Source organism: Camellia sinensis, chromosome 4 (genome assembly GCF_055761805.1).
Source record: "Camellia sinensis isolate YWXY chromosome 4, ASM5576180v1, whole genome shotgun sequence".
Taxonomy (NCBI): domain Eukaryota; kingdom Viridiplantae; phylum Streptophyta; class Magnoliopsida; order Ericales; family Theaceae; genus Camellia; species Camellia sinensis.
The window spans coordinates 114297037-114308536 of NC_138964.1; the positions used below are offsets into that span (position 1 = coordinate 114297037).

General features: G+C 35.5%; 1 long non-coding RNA gene across 1 annotated transcript; it reads left to right on the forward strand.

The window, feature by feature from the left end:
- The first annotated feature begins 2841 nt into the window (after positions 1–2841).
- Positions 2842–8417, forward strand: LOC145789445 (uncharacterized). The gene is made up of 5 exons (XR_014327385.1): positions 2842–4169; positions 4253–5931; positions 6386–6617; positions 7062–7118; positions 8239–8417. It is a non-coding gene; the product is annotated as an uncharacterized LOC145789445 (long non-coding RNA).
- Positions 8418–11500: the final 3083 nt, after the last annotated feature.

Below are 11500 nucleotides of genomic sequence, written 5' to 3' on the forward strand. Positions count from 1 at the left end.
CCCACTACCACCAGCCACTTACCACCCACCTGCTACCACCACTACCACCACCACCACCACCACCACCCACTCGCTACCACCTACCACCTACCACCCGCCACTGTCACCCACCCATCACCACTACCACTCGCCACCTACCCGCCACCACCACCGCCCACTCGCTACCACCCGCCATCGTCACCCACCCACCCGCCACCAGCGCCCATCCGCCACCCACCTACCACCACCACCCGCTACCACCACCATCATCACCACCCGCTACCCGCCATCTATCTGCCACCACCATCCGCCACCACCACCACTACCACCCACTCACTACCACTCACCACCCGCCACTATCACCCATCACCCACCGTCACTACTTTTCACCACCGTCTTCCGCCGCCACTTGCCATTTCTTACTCTTTTTTATATTTTTAAATTTTTTAAACATTTTGTTAATTACCAATCATTTTGCCACTCCGCCTCTACGACTATCATTACTACCACCATCACCACCACTCCTCTACCACCATTACTACTACCATTACCTCTCATTCACCACCGCGATTCTATCTCCTCTACCACTACCACAACTTCACCACTAATCTCATTCGCTATCACCACCACCACCACCACTATCACCTCTTATCCACCACCTTCACCACTACTGCCGCTCCCTATCCTCTACCACAAAAAATTAGTTCCTGATTTTTAGTAACAAACAAAAAAAAATGGCCGCAGAAAAATATTTTTCATTGATGACAAAAAATTAACTTTATTTTAATGGAAAACATTTTTTATTCAAAATGAAAAAATAATAATAATAATTTTTTATTCATTAAAATAAAAATGAAACAAATAAATTTTCAACCTTAATAACTAAAAGAAAATGAAAAATAAAAAAACAAAAATTTCATTAACTATAAAAAAAAAATTCTCTTCTCTTTCTCTCTTTCACTCATCACTCTTCTCTGTCTGTCTGTCTGTCTCTCTTTCTCTCTATGTCTATCGTCCATCTCTCTTCTCTTTATCTTTCTCTATCTTTCTCTCGTTTATATCTTTTCGCTCTTTTTCTCTATTTTTCTTTGTCTATCTTTTTTCACCCATTGTTTCATCTTTTTCTCTCTCTTCTCTTTCTCTCTATTACTCATCACTCTTCTCTCTCTGTCTGTCTGTCTATCTGTCTCTCTCCCCTCTCTCTCTGTGTGTCTCTCACTCATCTATTTCTTCTCTCATACCTTTTCTCTCTCTATCTCTTTCGCTTATCTCTCTTCTCTCTATCTCTTTCGTTCATCTCTCTTCTCTCTTTGTCTCTCTCGCTCATCTCTCTTCTCTCTGTCTCTCTCTCTCTCTCATCTCTCTTCTCTCTGTCTTTTTTTCTATGTCCCACTCTCTATCTCTCTCTCACTCATCACTCTTCTCTGTCTGTCTGTCTGTCTTTGTCTCTGTCTCTGTCTCTTTCTCTTTCTCACAGACAGTGATGGGAAAAGTCAAAGCGTCAAACTTCAAAGCTATCCCCCTTTTTTTCATCCATTTTCTTCATCTTTCGCTTCTCTTTCTCGCTCTTACTCATCACTCTTTGTCTGTCTGTCTGTCTGTATATTTGTCTCTCTCTCTCTCTATGTCTCTCACTCATCTATCTCTTCTCTCATCTCTTTTCTTTCTCTGTCTTTGTCGTTCATCTCTCTTTTCTTTATCTCTCTCATCCATCTCTCTTCTCTCTATCTCTCTCATCTCTCATCTTTCTCTGTCTTTCTCGCTCATCTCTTTTCTCTTTATGTCCCTCTCGTTCATCTCTCTTCTCTTTATCTCTCTCTGTCTTTCTCGTCCATCTCTCTTCTCTCTCTGTCTCTTTTCTGTCTCTCACTCTCTATCTCTTTCTCTTTCTGTTTCTCTCTCTCTTTCTCACTATGTTTGCATTACTCACTCTCTCCCTCCCGTCTTCTCTATTTACTGAGCTCCCTTTCGATTTATCGATCCACTACAAAAAAATGCACTTTTAGCGACCACTTTGTCTCTCTCTCGCTCATCACTCTGTCTCTCTTTCTCTCTCTCTCCTCTATCTGTCTCGCACTCATCTCTCTCTCTCACCACCCACCTCTTCTACCACCTTCACCACTACTGCAAACGTCATTCCACCACCACCACTACTTCCACTGTCGCCACTTCACCTCTATGACTACCATGACTACTACCATCGCCACCACTTCACTACCACTACCACTACCACCACTGCTACCACCACCACCACCACCACCACTACTACTACTACTACTACTATTACCTCTCATCTACCGCCGCCATTCCGTCTCCCATACCACTACCATAACTTCATCACTAATCTCCTTCGCCACCACCACCACCACCTCTTATCCACCACATTCACCACTACTGTCGCTCCCTCTCTTGTACTACAAAGAAATTGTTTGATTATGATTTTTTAATAGAGTGTTGAATTGAGTTTTGAATTGTATGTGGAATTGAGTTTTGAAAGTTTGATGTGACATGTGAAATAAGAAATTTTGTTTGGCGATGAGTTTTCAAAACTTAATTTAACCTATAATTGATAATCAAACACACAACTCATAACTCGATATCCGTATTTTTGATCAACAGTCATAACCAAACTATTTTTAAAATACTCAAATAAAAAAATATTTTTTTTTCAATTAATTGTTTTTAAGTAATTTTTTTTGAATATTTTTTTTTCAAATCATTTTTTTTTCAAACAACTTCTATGTCAATTATTTTCTGTCAATTAATTTTTTTGTCAATTAATTTTTTAAACCTGTATAAATATTAGAAATATTTAAAAAATTAAATATTAAAAATATTTTAAAAATTAAATATTAAAAATATTCCAAAAATCAAAATATTAAAAATATTCTGAAAATCTAAACCAAACAAAACCTTAAGTTCCCCCCCTTTTTTCCCCATCTTTCCCCCCTTTTTTTTCATTTCCTTTCAAGTTTGTAGAGCCTAAGTTTCGAAACAACACTGTCTCTCTCTCTCTCTCTCTCTCTCTCTCTCACACACTCACGGAGGCGAGCGGCGATCGGCGATCTCACTACTTTTCTGTTCTTGGGTTTGATCTTTAATCCTTATATAAATTCCTTTAATCCTTTTTCACTGTTCTGTAGCTGATCTCACTACTTCACTGTTCTTGAGTTTGATCTAATATCTGGTGTTCCTGGAGTGACGAAGACAGAGAGGTTGGGTACACTCAGGGCTATCTTCACAACCCTAGCTACAATGATGTCTGTTCTGGGACCACGAATCACTCGGAGGTCGTTAGGGTTTAGTATGATCCCAAGGAGTGTAGTTACGAGTCCTTGCTTGATGTTTTTTGGGCCAGACACGACCCTACTTCGCTTAATCGTCAGGTGGGTATGTTTAATTTTGGGTTTTAATCGATGAATTTGTGATTTGGTTGTTGAATTTTGATGCGTTTTGGTTGAATTGCTATGAAATTGAGTTGAATTGGTGTTTGATTCTTGTATCTCTGCTTATATGATGAATTGGCGATTGTTTCGTGGGTGAACACACACGCTCAAATTAATGGCTTATTGGTTTCCCAATTGTTAGGATAAGGATTATTCATTGTATTTTGTAGCTAGATGCTTGAATTTTGGGGGCTTTTGATGGACAATGACAGGGTTTGATTTTTTTATGGCTTTTTGTTGATTTCATATGGAGAAAGAGTATTTTTTTAAGGACTTGGTTGTACTCAGTGCGTGTGTTCATTATTGATTTCATATGGAGAAAGAGTGAGTTTTTAACGACTTGGTTGTCCTCGGTTCGTGAGTGTTCACTATTGGCTTCAGGCATGAATGATGACCTCCCGTTTGGCACTAATATTGCTTCATATTTAGTTATTGATTTGTCATTGAAATCTATGGGTTTTGTTTTTTTATTATATATAATTATTAGTCACAATTGGGTTTGTGTAATTGTTATTGTTAATCCTCAAGAAATGGATAAGAGAAGATTTTATTTATTTATTTTCATTTTCTTTTCCCAAGATCCAAACACTGTATGTTTGGCTAAATGGGTTTTTAAGATTTTGATTCTATTGCTATATAGAATGCTTGAAAAGAGTTTGAGCTATATAGATGGCCCAGTTCCAGTGCCTCTAGACGATTCATTCCTGGTGGAAAACGTACAAAGGATCTGCGTTTGTGACACGGGTTCATGTTTATTTTGTACAAATTTTAGGGTATCTGTTTGTTCCTATTTTTGGGATCTGATATTTCCTTGTTGGTTGTTGTAGATGAATGGGTGGAGAACCATGATATTCTTCTCTTCTGGCAAGTCAAACCCAGTGTGCATGTGTTCCAGGTGATCGGTTTTTCTTATGGTGTATTGAGTGTAATTATTTTAAAAAAAAATTCATTTAGGATGTGGAAATAGCATTGATTCTTTCAACATGGTGGATCTCTCTGTGAAACATAGACACGGATACATGATGGGGATAAGGGTATGACTCGATAGGAATACGTTGATATGAAGAATTCTAAAAAAAGTCAGGAAAAATGTAGTGTACATGTTAGGTATTTGGAAATTATGAAGAAAAATGTAGTGTACATGTAGTGTACATGTTAGGGATTTGCTTGGAAACTTTTTACTTTTTGTATCAAGACTTATCTTGAGGGAGGAGGAAGGGTCTTGATTATGACAAAACTCGAAACATACCTCATATGTGCAAATTAAACAATCCCTTGGGTTATTTTTACCAAATGAGGTCAGAATATGATTAATCTAAATCTGTGATTTGCTCATCAAAAAAATTAATGGTGAAGGTAAATTTAGTATCGAATCAAAACTTTCGACTCTGTTAATTGAGAAATCGAAATAAATCATTTGCTATTGTTTAATTTTGTTTATTTGATGTAGATGAGAGGTTTAAGTGATATTTTAAAAAGTTTTATAAAGACTTGTGGAATCGACTGGAGAACAAAGTGAAGAACAAAAACATAAAAAGCTACTCTAAAAAATGCATCTCTTCTTAATTTTTATTGCAAAACATGTATTATTATTAATCTTCTAATACTGTTTGTACTAAATTGACGGACCAATGATTGGGTGCCACGTGTGCATGTAACAAAAAATGTGTAATTTTAGCAGAATCTTTGGTGACAAATTTTGGGAAGAAGGTTACAATGATGGAATTCTAATTTGACCAAATCCCAAGGGCTTAGCGACAAGAGCATGTGTCTCCTTCTCTTTCCTTTAATGATATATGCAGATATATATATATATATATATATATCTAATAAAACAGGATTGGTTTTGAAAATGTGTTAAAATGTGTAAGAGATACAATTCATTTGAGACTAGCATAATTAAGTTACATAACATGCTGTGAGACTAGCAAGGCCTGTATGAGATTAGCTTTTAAACTTAAGAATAGAATGTAATTATTTTTGAATTTGAGATACTTCTACTTATCTTAGAGTAGTGCTATTGTATATCATTTTCCTTTATCTTATTGTTGGATTCCCTCTTCTTTAAAAAATAAATAAATAAACAAAAAAACAGAAGTCAGTTTTGACACTATATCAATGTATACTGCAGCCATAATATGGGATCATGTACTAAGTTTCATCTTCCAATGATTAGCGTAATTGAACTAATTCATACAAAAATATGTGGCCACAGTTGTGCATTATAGTTTTAGGAAAGAGGCGCAAGCATGTTATGACAATTGAAATTGGGTTAGTTTCTCGATCTCTTTTATAGCAGTTAATATTTTAGGAGTTAAGTTACAATGTAAGTCAACGTCTCTTCATAAACTCAAACCTAATGAGTTTCTTGATCTCTTTTTTTGCCATGTAATGAGTTTCCTCCAAATATTGTTCTTTTTTTAATCAACAATGGGGAGCCCGAGAGACCATTGATAGTCCATGTTGGACGACTAGGAGTTGAGAAGAGTTTGGATTTACTCAAAAGGTAAGCACACTGTCAGTATTTTTTCCTTTTCACTCAATTCTCGTGATCTTTGTGATTTCCTGTTTTGCTCGTATCATGAATGATATTGAAGAACTGATGAAGAATTTTTCGTTTGGGTTGGCTAAGCACACTGTCAGAATTTTTTGTAATTGTATAAATTTACAGGCAATTTCCAACAACGAAAAAATAATTGAAAAATGAAATAAAAAATTGCCATTTTTAGACATGGGTATTTTGTAGTAAGTGATGCTGCTGCTTGGATTTTGTACAAGGTACCTGAAAAGGTTGTGTCAAAGCCTTGCTCACATGGTGTTTGATTTTTGTTCTGTCTAAGATTTTTGACAAGCTTTATGTGATTTGAGCTGCTAGTAATTTGGAATTTATTTTCTGAATTTCATATGCTAGGCAATCAACATATTTATTTACATGGTATTTTCTTAATTATGTCTATTAGATTGAAGAAGATAGTCACTGAATTCCTTTAGCAAGTGGGTTTTCAAGGATTTTGCTTGTAGTGTTGTAAATGGGAAAACACTTGTGGACCGAAGATGCTGATGAGCAAATTGCGAATAATCAGCCGGGCTGCGTGCGGGGTGTCCTTCCTGCTCTTGACTATCATCACTGGCATTACAATGTTAAGAAGCTGCTACCCCACAAGAAGCATAATGGACCAAGACATGTGAAAGGTAAACAATATGAATTTGCACCGTGCTTTCTTCTTCTTGGTGATTATGGATGACATACAGGGTTAGAAGTCCAGACTTGGTGCTCTATTTACTATTTTGGTCTTTGTAGAACCTTTGAGTGTACACACAATGCTTGTGCAAAGATACATAGTTTATGAACGAAGATGATGAATAGAGTTTTAAATTTCTAAATCAGTTTCACATGACAATTTTTAAACTTACCAATTGTTGTAGGCATTTTTGAAAAATCAAATAGGCGTGACGGAGAGAGTGTTCACATCAACTGACTTATACACTTTATATAATAATATAGTATAGATAGTGTATATATATATACATATGCCAATCAAAAGACATAGACGTACTTACATGAATGTATATGCGTGGAGATGTGTATATAAATCTTTTATGTTATTGTAACCATCGTGTCGTCATTTTGTTCAGGGTTAGGGGGGTACTCATATTTGTTGGAACCTTGGTGGTGGGCTGGGATGATAACTAGTAAGTACCATTAATTTGTTCTGCTTGGCTTCAAAGCTCCTTGTTGTTGTTGTTTTGTAATTTTTTTTTCCCTGTATTTTTTTGCTTTGTGCTATTTTGAATCTTTCAGTTAAAAGATTGCAGTGTTAGGACATAAATTTAATCTTTTGCTTTAAAAGATACATGTTCTCTCTTACAGCATGAAAAATATTGTTCATGCTTTATATTTGGCCTACCTACCAACCTAAATCTTTTGAATTTGGGTGTTTATAATAATATGGGTGGTCCTTTATTGACAACTTGTGCATCAATATTTTTTAATCTTAGATTTTTTTGGGCAGTCCACTAAATTGTGTATTTATTTGTTGATTTGTGTTTAGAAAAAATTGATTGGTGTGGAAGTTGAAAATTTTCTCTCAATTATTGCTTTTCCACAACTGTGGTAACAAGTTTTGTTAATTAGGTGTGCTCTCATTTTCATTTTATTTTTGAACAGGGTGTTAGGAATATTAATTAGTGTCAACAACATATATATACACATAATCCTCGTTTTAATGATGCAATTGGGAGTTTCTAAACCCACCACATACCCGCCATGTTCATCTCTACACCTATATTCACAAATTTTTCTTCATAACATACAAGATATACAATGCATATAGTGAGTGTAGAGAGAAAATAAGCGAGTGTATTTAGAAGCTTCGATGAATTCTTTTCATAAATGCAGCCTCTGCTTCTCCAAAACCTGCTGCGGCTGGTGATAGTAACTGCAATGTATGTACTCTCCCCCCTCCTCCCCCCCAAAAAAAAAAAATGGAGTAAATTCTTGAGTTTTTATTTATTTATGGGTACCTAGAATTATGGTTCAATAGTAATAATAATATACCTTCACAAAAAGATCGTACACAAGCTGTATTGAGATTTATCATTTTTAAATACTGTGCTCATTAGTGACCCCTAATTACAATGTCATTGACACTGAGCTGCTATGGCATCTAATTGTTAACAGGGAAGTTACTTCTAAAAGGATTAAGATCAAGTAAAAATGATTAATGTTCCTATTTTGGTTTGCTGAATTAACTTTTTAGTTTATTCATATGCATTAACGGTTTCTGGATTAATTTATGTTTTTATTTTTCAGGTCAGAAATTTTTTGGAGAGATGCAAAATATGGTTCAAGAATTAAAGAACTTAGTTTTTTTAAGTTTTTTCATTTTTAAATATATGTAAGCACAGTTAATTTTTTTTATTTAATTCCTTTGTATATACTTTTGAATATTTAATTTTCATTTATAAAATATATGACGTTATTCTATTCAATATGTGGTTATGATTCAAAATATAGTATATAGTGTGTATTACATTCTTCAAATGTGCATACAAAAATAATATTGATTATTTTTCAAATATGTCGTATCCTTTTTTATTACAAATTTTATTAGTTATTAATCACACTTAAAAGGTGTGATCTAAATGTTATTAATCACACTTAAAAAGTATGATTAAAAATGATTATTTTTAATCACACTTTCAAAGATCACACTTAAAATGTGTGATCTAAATGTTACTAATCACACTTAAAAAGTGTGATTAAAAATGACCCCTTTTTAATCACACTTCCAAAGATCACACTTAAAAAGTGTGATCTAAATATTTTTAATCACACTTAAAATGTGTGATCTAAATGTTTTTAATCACACTTAAAAGGTGTGATCTAAATGTTATTAAGCACACTTAAAAAGTGTGATTAAAAATGACCATTTTTAATCACACTCCCAAAGATCACACTTTAATAAAACTTAAAAGGTGTGATTAAAAAACATACATCACACCAAAAAAGTGTGATCTTTATATGTTTTTGTAGTAGTGTATTCTTATTCATAGCAACTTTTGGTACAACTGTCATTAAATTCAATTTAAAGAGACCATCACTCATGTATCCCTTACCAACATACATTCCACTCTTTGTTAATACAAATTTATCAGACTAAAAAACAAGCCTAAAACCATTTTTACTTAACAAAGAACCAGAAACTAAATTCTTCCAGATGTCAGGTACATGCAGTACGTTGTTGAGGGTCAGTTCCTTTCCTGATGTCATCTTTAAAATCACCTTTCCTTGTCCAGCCACAGTAGAAGTAGAAGAATTTCACATGAAAAGTTATTCACCATTTGCAGCCTCATTGTAGGTAGTAAACATCTTCTTGTCCGCACAAATATGACGAGTTGCCCCAGTGTCAACCCACCATTCCTTGGGATTTCCAACCAGATTAGCCTCAGACACCACAGCAGACAAGTTGATGTCATTCACTCCGTTAGAGATGTAATCTAATTCAGTTACTGTAACACCCTCAAAATAAACCCATAAATCATCCAACAATAGCATGCTTAGACATAAGAAAATAAAGCATAAATATATTCCATTAGAGTAATCATTACAAAATGTATTACATGTTGACAACGAAAGTAAATGCCCTATGGGCTTACAACTTTCCAAGTCAACACTTGGTTACAAAAAGAGAGTACTAACTCTATACGAAGAAAGCCCTTGGCTTGATATACATGTAATACATCAAAAGAAAACAAAATAACAGAAACAGTATGTCTGCCTCTAGCCTCCCAAGCTATGTCCTTGGAGGTGGCATGCTACCTGTACCTGAAAATGATGTCCTATAAAGGGTGAGCCACAGCCCAGTAGAAATATACTAAACCAACTATAAACAATGACTAAAATAATAGCATTCAATAAATGGTCTACACTTGTATTCCAACGTATGTCATATTACAGTCTCACGACAATCATGCCCATGGCACACTTCAGTTTCTATTTCTTATTCAACTTTGAGTTTGAAAACAAGGCTTAGAACCTAACCAAATAACTTAATGAGATTAAGACTCATCTTTAAAACACTTTCGAAATTCATGATAGATACACATTTTGGTGCTGTATCAATAACACATAGAAACACTTCTATACTTCCCAATCGATAACGATATACATTTTAGTGCTATATCAAATCAATTCAAACACTTCCATAATCCACGCTTGATACACATTGTAGTGCTGTATCAATGTCACACGAAATTCGGTTTAGAGGTCTATCCCCTATCTTCCCCTAAACCGTGGAGTACATCCCCTATCTCCTCCTACACACAATGTATATAAACATAGATCATATACATAATCAATCAATACATAAAGTTAATGTATTATTCTAACTGCTATACTCGATAGCATACTCAATCGATTCGTTTTAGTTTGCCTAATCATCATGCATTGTCTACAACAATCAAGACTATCCTCCACCGATAGCTTAAAGCAGTTATTTATAAACAGAAAATAAAATGGATACAATATCAACACTTCAACTAGGTGAGTGATAAATGATCCAACTACACCCTTTAATCCCATACGTTCCCAATTTCAACATTCTCAATTCAACTTCTGATTTCTCAAAATTAATTTCATAAATTAATTCACCAATGTAATTAGGGAATTTCCTATAATTAACAAAAGAACCCTAAGGTTCCATTTCTATCAATAACCCAACATTTATCTCATTTCTCCATGCTAAACATGCAAATAGGCTTATATAAATAAAACCCCATCTTTTGTAAAATTACACAAAGACCCAAACTTTCTCAAAATTATCCAACAATCCCCAACATATCAAAATGTTAAAATTTAAAGACAAAGCTTATAAAGAGGAGTAGGATATCCCTACCTCAGAGTTAGAGCTCAAATGGAGAAGAAGACCAAAACCAAAGTGCTCCAAACTCCAAATTTTTCGGATCAAAACGAAGCCCTCGACGATCAACACGCTTTTTGCAAAGGCCGAAGGATAGGAGAATACTCTAACTAGATTAAACCCTAGAGAGAAGGGAAATCCTAGAGAGAGAGGCTCTGAAAAGTGTTTTTAGAAAGTAAGAGAGAGAGAGTGAATGTAAAAAGTGATTCAAAAATGCCCAACTGCCCACTGATATACGACACTCCCGCTCGAGCGTCAAGCACAAAAATCTGGACACGCTCGAGCGCAAGAAGGCCCGCTCAAGCTCCAAGACACAAGAATAAAATACATCCGCTCGAGCGCGAAAACCAATTCGCTCGAGCGTAGATTTCCCCCTCCCAGAACTTTCACAGACAAAGCACTACCCGTTCGAGCGCCAACATACCCGCTCGAGTGTAGAAAACCCGCTCAAGCGTGAAAAACACACCTGCAGAAGTTTTGCAGGGACACGAGATACGGGGAGTGTGTAAATCCTGCTCGAGCGCAAGAAAGCCTGCTCGAGCGGACAACCAAAAACCAAAACTCCGCTCGAGCGCAGAATTATCCGCTTAAGCGTAGCACCAAAAACCTGGGCAACTACACTTGAGACCAAAACTCAACCTATCTGTTCGAAAC